Below are 10,749 nucleotides of genomic sequence, written 5' to 3'. Positions count from 1 at the left end.
CGGGCCCTCCAATTTCCTGGACCCATCAAAGTGAATAGTCCAATATGTGTTGTCCGGCTTCTCTTCGGGCATTTGTAGCTCTGTCCAATCGTTGATGAAATCCACAACGCTTGAGACTTCATAGCAGTGTGTGGCACATACTTTAAACCATGAGGCCCATACTCAATGGCCCACTTGGCGACTCGTCCCATGGCTTATCTGTTTTGAATGATATGTCCTAAAGGAGCAAAACTAACCACAGTGATGGGATTACCCATAAAATATTGTTTAAGTTTCCGGCTGGCCATGAACACCCCATAAACAAGCTTCTGTCAATGTGGATATCTCTGCTTGGACTCAATAAGCACCTCACTGATGTAGTAAACTGGCCATTGAACCGGATATTCTTTGCCAGCCTCCTTGCGCTCCACCACAATGGCCACACTGACAGCACATGTGTTAGCAGCCATATATAACAATAATGGCTCCTTATCAATCGGAGCAGCAAGAACCGGTGGCTCAGCTAGCTACCTCTTCAACTCTTCAAATGCATCGTTAGCAGCATCACTCCAAACAAAGTCATATGTTTTCTTCATCATCTGATACAGCGGTATGGCCTTCTCACCTAACCGGCTTATGAACCGGCTTAAGGCAGCAATACGACCCGCCAAATGTTGAACATCATTGATACACGCCGGCTTAGCCAAGGAGGTGATGGCCTTGATCTTCTCCGGGTTAGCCTCAATGCCTCTGTTAGAAACTAGAAAACCGAAAAGCTTGCCTGCTGGCACACCAAAGACGCACTTGGCCGGGTTAAGCATCATCTTGTAGACCCGGAGATTATCAAAGGTTTCCTTCAAATCTTCTATCAAGGTCTCCTTCTCTCTGGACTTCAACACAATGCCGTCCACATAAGCATGAACATTGCGCCAAATCTGATTGTGAAGACAGTTCTGCACACATCACTAATAAGTCACCTGGGCACTCTTGAGCCCAAAAGGCATAGACACATAGCAGAAGGCTCCAAAAGGAGTAATAAAAGCCGTCTTCTCCTGGTCTTTGACTGCCATCTTGATCTGATGATAACCAGAGTAAGTATCCAAAAAGCTCAAACGCTCACAACCCGTTGTAGCATCAATGATTTGATCAACACGAGGGAGAGCAAAAGGATCAGCTGGAAAAGCCTTGTTTAAGTCTGTGTAATCCACACACATACGCTAGGTGCCATTCTTCTTAAGCACTAGCACCGGGTTAGCCAACCACTCTGGATGAAAAACTTCAACAATGAACCCGGCCGCCAAGAGTCGGGCCACTTCCTCACCAATGGCTTTACGCCTCTCCTCATTGAACCATCGAAGAAACTGCTTGACCGGCTTAAATTTTGGATCAATATTGAGAGTGTGCTCAGCGAGTTCTCTCGGTACACCCAGCATGTCAGAAGTTTTCCGTGCAAAGATGTCCCGATTCTCATGGATGAACTCGATGAGCGCGCTTTCCTATTTGGGATCCAGGTTAGCACTGATACTAAACTTCTTGGATGAGTCACCATGAACGAAATCAACCAGCTTGATTCGTCAGCCGATTTAAACTTCATCACCGGCTCATGCTATGTGGTTGGCTTTTTCAAAGACGTCATGTCTGGTGGTCCTTGTAAAACTTCAACTCCTTTGTTGCACAGATAGACTCAGCGTAAGCAGCATCGCCTTCCTCACATTCTAGGGCTATCTTCTGACTCCCATGCACTATGATGGTTCTCTTATGACCCGGCATCGAGCTGCAGATAAACATAACACGGTCGTTGAGGGAGTCCTGGATTAGGGGGTATCCGGACAGCCGGACTATATACTTTGGCCGGACTGTTGGACTATGAAGATACAAGATTGAAGAGTTCATCCCGTGTCTGGATGGGATTCTCCTTTGTGTGGAAGGCAAGCTTGGCGATTAGGATATGTAGAACTCCTTCTATGTAACCGACTCTGTGTAACCCTAGCCCCCTCCTGTGTCTATATAAACCGAAGGGTTTAGTCTGTAGGACAAGGACAATCATAATCATAGGCTAGCCTCTAGGGTTTAGCCTCTACGATCTCGTGGTAGATCAACTCTTGTAATACTCATATCATCAAGATCAATCAAGCAGGAAGTAGGGTACTACCTCCATAGAGAGGGCCCGAACCTGGGTAAACAACGTGTCCCCCGCCTCCTGTTACCATTAGCCTTAGACGCACCGTTTGGGACCCCCTACCCGAGATCCACCGGTTTTGACACCGACAGTCGTGCCATGAACTTTGCATAAGCCGGATGTCCAAATAGGGCGTGATACGGGTTTTTGATTTTGACCACTTCAAAAGTTAATTTCTCAGCCCTGGAATCATGCTCATCTCCAAAGGCCACTTCCAGCTCAATCTTACCCACTAGGTACACCGACTTACCAGGCACCACTCCATGGAAAACAATGTTGGACATCCTAAGGTTTTTTTCAGTCAACCCCATGCGACGGAAAGACTCATAATAAAGTATGTTGATGATACTGCCTCCATCCATGAGCACTTTAGTGAATTTATATCCACAAACTTGAGGTGCCACCACCAAGGCCAAGTGACCCGGATTGTCAACCCGAGGAGGATGATCCTCCCTACTCCACAGAATAGACTTCCCAGACCATCTCAAGTAACGAGGAACTACCGGCTCAACAGCGTTCATAGCCCTCTTATGAAGCTTCTGGTCCCATTTGCATAAACTGGTGGTAAACACATGATACTTCCCACTATTCAACTGCTTTGGATTACTCTGGTATCCAGATTGCTGCTACTGCTGACCTCCCTGGCCAAGTTGCTGATTGTAACCATCCTGATTACCTTGAGGGCCTTGAAAATTAGAATGAGAATTGCCACCTCCATAACCCGGGCTATGAAAACCGCTGCCGCCTGAGCCATTGCCCGGTCCATGATTGCTATCAAACATGTTAGAATTCTTGAAAGCCTTCATGATCATACAATCCTTCCATAGGTGTGGGGTCGATTTCTGCTGAGTGCCATGCCTTGGACAGGGCTCGTTTGGCAACTGCTCAAGAGTGGGACCTGACCTGCCGGATCGAGGAGGCGGCCTCCCCTTACATCGTTGATTGTTGCCATGCGTATTGGTGTAGCCACAAACTCCGAGCTACCATCAACCTTACATTTGTTATTGCCCCCTTGATTCGCTGGGTTATGCTGCGGGCCCTTCACGTTGCCGTTCTTCTTTCCCTTCCCTGTCTTTTCCTCGTCAGACTCGGGGTCCTTGGTACTATCAGAGTCGGCATACTTGACTAGATCCGCCATCAGCTAGCCATGTCATTACAATCACGCTTGAGCCGCCCCAGCTTCTGTTTCAGAGGCTCAAAACGGCAATTTTTCTCCAACAATAAGACTGCAGAGCCAGCGTCCATCTTATCAGATGAATGTATTATGGCCTTGACCTGGCGCACCCAATGGGTCATGGATTCACCCTCCTCTTGCTTTCAATTAGTCAAGTCCACAATCGACATGGGATGCTTGCACGTATCTTTAAAGTTCTGAATAAATCAGGCCTTTAACTCTGCTCATGAACCGATGGAATTAGGTGGCAGCCCCTTCAACCAAGTATGGGTTGTTCCATCCAGCATCATGGTGAAGTACTTGGCCATTGCAGCGTCACTGACTTCCAGTAGTTCCATGGTCATCTCGTAGCTTTCGATCCATGCCCCAGGTTGTAACTCGGCCGTGTAATTAGGCACCTTTCAAGGTCCCTTGAAATCCTTGGGAAAATGCTCATTACACAGAGCCGGTACCAAACAAGGTACACCCACAGTCCTAGAGGTCACGCCTGCCTCAATTGAAGTCGTCGGATAAACCGGAAGGGGCTGATAAGTCGCCTGCTGAGCCGCTTGCTCAGCTTCCTGACGCAATCTGTCCTGATCAACCAAATTAAGAGCTCCATCATGAGTCGGGTCATACCCGCGCGGCTGGTCACGGTGCCGGGCGTTGCTTGAAATGGTTGGTGAGTCCATGTGCCTGCTATAGCTCCGGCTTGGGCGAGGGGTGGAATGAATCCTGTATTGACTATAAGAATATGCCTCGCTGCGCCAGAGCTGACTGAAGAAGTTCTCTGACCCTTTGTGTTTCATTCGCTGTCGGAGAGTCCCCGTCCACTGGGAGAGCCGCCAATCGTGCCGCCGCAGCGATCATGTTCTCCAAAGGGTTGGAATAATGACCCGGTGGTGTCGGTACATGGTGAGGCAGAGCAGCATTCAGACGAGGGGGGTCCGTCACACGTGGCTGAACCGGAGTCCCAGCACCGGGCCCTGCAGCCCGGTTTACCTTCGGCGGGTTACTGAGCCCTGCCCCAGGTGTACGGGAGAGGTTTCTAGGCTCATAAACTATAGGCAGACGGGACTGAGCTTTCTGGTGCCTTCTCATCATTATCTCATTTGATGCATTCTGATCCATCGTAAGCTGGAAAGCCTCTGATTGAATCTGCTGGGCCTGAGCATCCAAAGCCTCCCGCTCCGCGGCCATCCTGACATCCTCTGCCGCCAGGTTTTCCTTGGCTTGTGCTTCCTCCTCACGCAGTTGTGCCACTTCCGCATCATGTTGAGCTTGATCCGCCGGATTGACCACGGCGGTTAATAGAGCTGTCACCTTATCCATTAAAGCCATCAGGACCTAAGCCGGCGGGCACGTAGGGCCTCCTTCCCCAGTTGTCGTTACCGTTGCTGACCCGGAAGTCATTGCTACCGCAACCGTAGAGTTCTGCCTGGGTTGCGTGCCAGCCATGAAGATCCCGACTCTATTTGGAGGCTCAAAGGGGTCCAGAATACTTTTGCCATCGGAATAGCCCCCAAGCCCGCCATCTTGCAGTTGATATAACGAATCCGTCTCACCCGTGGACGACTCACCATCTGAGTAGATACTCGTCTCACTGCCAGACATAGATCCTTCAGAAAATTCCCCTCCATGGATGCATCCCACGGAGGCATGCTTCACGGCGGGCTGAGCTCAGGCGGGTCTCGCATGCTGAGCCGTCTCGACAATGTCGGTGCAGATGTTCGGCTTAGGGCCTGGATCGCCGATCTTGCCGATGAAGACATGGATTTCGCTGAAGGGGACGCGGTACCCGTACTCAATTGAGCTGGCGTCAGGTCCCCAGCCTGCGTCATCGATGTAGAGCTTGCCGCGACGACTCTTGGTCATCCGGCCCACATCGTATCCCATGAGCCCTTCGAAGCTGCCCTTCAAGAACTCAAATCCACCGTGCGCTGGCCCCATGGTGGGCGCCAACTGTCATGGGAAGGTCACGACAGACGTCCTAGCAAAAGGACTTAGTCATGGAGCCATCGCAACTAGGAAGCTTAAAGGGGTTAAAACGGGACAAAGAACATGGGAATTTATACTGGTTCAGCCCCTCGCGGTGAAGGTAAAGGCCTAATCTAGTTTGAGGTGCAATTGCTTATGTCTCGATTACCAGGGAGCGAATCCGCTTGACCTAGTTCTCGATTTAATGTTACTTGTCCTGAACCGCCATCGGGTCGTCCCTTTATATACAGAGGTCGATGCCCAGCGGCTCACAGAGTCCCTGCCGGCTCATAAATAGTGTCCAGCTCGGTGACTATCTATTCCTGCCTTACAATACAAGTTATACACATATGGCGGTTTATCTCTACGGGGCTTAAGCCGCCTTTGGGCCTTTGGCCCTTAACTGAACTGCCATCTTCCAGTATCGTCTTGGGCTTTATATTATGAATTGCCATAGGTATAACCCGGCCCCTCCTGGGCGGTTCATACCTAGTAGTTATATCCCCAACAGGAATGGTAGCTCGGGCCATTGATCTACAACATAGATATGCAAAACTATTAAGACTAAGTTCATGATAAATTAATTTCAATTAATCAAATTACTAACGAAATCCCACTTAAATAAACATCCCTCAAGTTATCTAAGTGACACATGATACAAATCAACTAACCCATGTCCGATCATCATGTGAGATGGGGTAGTCATCAATGGTGAACATCTCTATGTTGATCATATCTACTATATGACTTACATTCAACCTTTCGGTCTCAAGTATTCCGAGACCATGTCTGTACATGCTAGGCTCGTCAAGTTTAAGTATTCTGCATGTGCAAAACTGTCTGACACCCATTGTATGTGAACGTAGAGTTTATCACACCCGATCATCACAAGGTGCTTCAAAACGACAAACTTTGGCAATGGTGCGTACTCGGGGAGAACACTTTTATCTTGAAATTAAGTGAAGGGATCATCTTATAATGCTACCATTGTTCTAAGCAAAATAAAATGCATAGAGGATAAACATCACATACAATCAAAATATGTGACATGATACGGCCATCATCATCTTGTGCTTTTGATCTCCATCTCCAAAGCATCGTCGTGATCTCCATCGTCACTGGCTCGACACCTTGATCTCCATCGTTACATCGGGGTCATCTCGCCAACAATTGCTTCTACAACTATTGCTAATGCATAGCGATAAAGTAAAGCAATTACATGGTGCTTGCATTTCATACAATAATTAAGAGACAACCTTAAGGCTCCTGTCGGTTGTCGATATTACAAAACATGATCATCTCATACAACAGTGTATATCACACCACGTCTTGACCATATCACATCACAACATGCCCTGAAAAAACAAGTTAGACGTCCTCTACTTTGTTGTTACAAGTTTTATGTGGCTGCTATGGGCTTCTAGCAAGAGTTGTTCCTAACTACGCAAAACCACAACGATGATTTATCAAGTTTTCTGTTTTAACCTTCTTTAAGTACCGACCGTAGTCAAATTCGATTCAACTAAAGTAGGAGAAACAGACACCCTCCAGCCACCTTTATGCAAAACAAGTTGCATGTCAGTTGGTGGAACCGGTCTCATGTACGTGGACATGTAAGGTTGGTCCGGGCCGCTTCATCCCAGAATACCGCCGAATCAAAATAAGACGTTGGTGGTAAGCAGTATGACTATCACCGCCCACAAATCTTTGTGTTCTACTCATGCATATCATCTATGCATAGACCTGGCTCGGATGCCACTGTTGGGAAACATTGCATGGTAAACAAAAAAATTCTACCCACACGCAAGTTCTATCCATGGAGATGCATAGCAGCGAGAGGGGAGAGTGTGTCTATGTACCCTTGTAGACCGTAAGCAGAAGCATTTAGTAATGCGATTGATGTAGTCGAACTTCTTGGTGATCCAACCGATCAAGTACCAAACATATGACACATCCGCGTTCAGCACACGTTCAGCTCGGTGACATCCTCGCTCTCTTGATCCAGCAATACGGTGAAGTAGTGGATGAGTTCCAACAGCACGATGACATGATGACAGTGATGGTGAATCTATCTCCGCAGGGCTTCACCTAAGCGCTATGAAAATATGACCGAGGGACGAAACTGTAGAGGGGGCGCACGCGGCTAAGAAATTGTCGTGGGTTTGTATGACACCTCCATCCCACATATATATTGGTGGGGGGAGGGAGGAGCAGCCAAGGAGGCACCCCAAGTAGGCCTAATTCTACTTGGGGTCCTTCCCTAGTGGCGCCCCCCTTACCATATTTGCTAGAGGGGAAAGGAAAGGGGGGAGAGGAAAGGAATGGGGAGGCCTACTCCCCCTTTCCTTCTCTCGCCAAGGGATGCGGCCTAGGAGGGGCGCACCAGCCCTTGTGGGCTGGTGTGTTCCCCCCTTTGGCCCATATGGCCCATTAACCTCCCGAGGTGTCCGGAACCCCTTCCGGTAACCCAATTTCTAATCGGTACATCACAAAACTCTTTCCGTGTCCAAATATCATCGGCCTATATATCAATCTTTACCTCTAGACCATTCCGGAACTCCTCGTCATGTCTGTGCACTATAGAAAGACCACTTCCATTATGGTACGTGTTTGTCACAGTAGGTCACGTTTTTTGTCATGCATGTACGTCCATGACGATTTTACGACAGAATCAAGATAGTCATACATGTGCTATCGTAGAAGTATTCCATGACATTACCAAAATTATCATCACGGAAGTGTCCACTTCCATGACGATAAATCGCACGTCATAGAATTGCTTTTGTTAAGGGTAAATGACACATGGCATCCATCGTAACGGGTCACCATTAAGCTATCGGGTTCCGGTTTGGATCCGATAACCCGTTAACAGCCCGGACCAATGGGGATTTTCCATGTGTAAAATTCTCAATGGCAAGAGGAAACACGTGTCGGCTCACCGTTGGGACATATGTCATCCACTCATTGGACCGAAGGCCCTATGATATGTCGACATATGGCATGGCCCAACAGAGGCCCATTCCTGTGAAAACACCGGCCCATTTGACTTGGTCAAAAGGTAGTATGCCGGTCCACGGAAAGCCTGTTAATAGCCTCTTTGCATATAGCCCATTTACAACCCGCTAACTCACAGCCCGTTACGGCTTATCCGAATTAGGCCAGGTAGCGTCATATGGGCCGTCCAATATGATTCTAGCCCATTGTAACTTCTGACCCATGTATGGCCCATGACGTCTTTCAGCCCATATGAGGCCCTTTGTTACTCTTGGCCATTAACGGCCCGTGGTGGAACTGGCCCGTAATGAACAATGTATCGCTTTATACCCATTAACGGCCCATTATTCCATTGGGCCATTTCTAGCCCGTGTTATCTTTCGGCCTTCTCAGGGCCCATTTATTCTTGGGCTCATTTCCAGCATTCGGTTACTTACGGCACATTACTGGCCTTTTCTGCTTGTGGGCCAAATTCAGCCCATGGTTACAGTCAGCCCGTTTGTGGCCCGTTAATCCGTTGGGTTGTTTCCATAGCATCATCAAATACGGCCGATTAACAACGACTCGTTATGGTCGTCCCATGAACGGATAATTCCAACTCTAGCCCGTTTACGGCCCATAATGCGGTCCGTTATTGGCCCATGTTTGGCCAATCGATCATACGACCTGTAGAAGGCCCATTGATGCTACGCCCCGTAGAAGGCCCATTGTTTCTATGGCCCGTAGAACCATTATTTCTATGGCCCATAGAAGGCCCATGGTCACTACATTAAATATGTAGCCCATGGTTATTGTGGCCTAGTTTTAAAAAATAGGTTATTGCGGCCACTAGCAAACCGCGAAAAAAGAACTGCACTGACTACAAGCAAACAAATAAACAAGACAACAAGGAAAAAAATAAGAAAGCAACTTATGCTAGGCTATCATGGCTATTACACATAGTACATCCATTGGGCATCAAAGTTTGACACCAGTGCAAATATAGGGAACAAAGCAACATATCACATACACTGGTTGTCAAAGTTGTAGACCAGTGCAAATAATCGCCACAACAAAATAAGTCCAGAACTAAAACCACTTCAGAAGAGCTCAAGAAACAATATCCTGGGTACCCATAATGTTGGCAAGATGCTTAGCAAGCTTATTAACTTTCTCTTGTTTGGTGCTTAAATCCTCCAGCGCTTGTTATTGCACCAGAAAGTATGCATTTGAATTCTGCAGGGACTTCCTTGGTCCTTCAGCTTCTTGCCGCAGCACAGCTGACTGATGCCTCAGCTTGTAGCTCAGAGTGAAGAAGCCGAAGTGATTCAGGCAGCAAGTTCAAAGAGTTTGCGCCAGCGGTACTGGCCAGTAACTTGAACTCAACACAGGACTGTGGGGTTGTCTCACTATCTGCATGATTGTTTTATCACCTTTCTTGGAGACAAACAGGGTTGTCTCACTATCTTGAACCTTATCTGCATTACTTTCTCTACCATTGCATAGTGGGGTGCTCTTCTCCAATATTTTGTTCGCATTCTACAAGAGAAACAAGCAGACACATCACAGGTTCAGCATGTAGTATATGAAACTCACTTTGGTAAACCGGTTTAGTAGTAAGGTGGACAGGATAATAGCATGAAACAAACATATATTTATGTACTATGGTCACTGTATTGTCCATATCATTCTAGTTTAGGTTGACAAATCAAGATAGAGACACAATTCAAATCATATATTTTTAAGACACAACAACATAGATAGAATATAAGTGTGCGAAACTACACAACACTAGCAACACTTGTAATGTGCATCACATGAGAACATAACTATTTATACAACTGAAACTGAAATCAACATAGAGCAATAAGTTAGAACAGCAACCCAGTTAAAGAAATGGGTTTAAAACATACCTGTTGCGCCATTAGAGTTTCAATTGGATCCTTCAAATTCGAAAGTAGTTGGTATGAGTAAATACAGTGATGCAAGAGAAAAGGAGTATGGACCATAACTACGGAATCTGACCTGACAAAGCTTGCTCTTCTGCTTTAAACGTGGAGTTTGGGTTCGATGTGGTGGTCTTCGTGCTTTGGGCACTACAGTTGCTTTACGAACTGCTCGTGTGGGGGTACTCTGTGGTGGACATGGTGTTGTGTCAACTAGAAGTGGGTTACTATCCGCCGGGGTTAGGGTTAGATGGGTTGTAGCTGGTTCTCTGTCCAATGGTGTAAGTGTGCAATCTGTAAGAGTCTTGATTATGTGCGGTGGGGCTAGTTTGTGGGCCAGTACAACCATGGTTCTATCTGCATCGACAGGTAGCACCGTCTTTTGTGAAGAATGGGTTTTTGCTCCCTTAGATACTGCCATCACCCCCTCCAATTCAAATGGCTGATAAACAAGAAAAGAAATTGAACGTACATACATTTTATGATAGACAGATGTGGTAATTCACATATATGTTGTCTAACAAAACATGACATCATGACAC

Source organism: Triticum aestivum, chromosome 2B (genome assembly GCF_018294505.1).
Source record: "Triticum aestivum cultivar Chinese Spring chromosome 2B, IWGSC CS RefSeq v2.1, whole genome shotgun sequence".
Lineage (NCBI taxonomy): Eukaryota > Viridiplantae > Streptophyta > Magnoliopsida > Poales > Poaceae > Triticum > Triticum aestivum.
The sequence above is the reverse complement of the archived record's forward strand: the minus strand, read 5'-3'. Positions refer to the sequence as shown.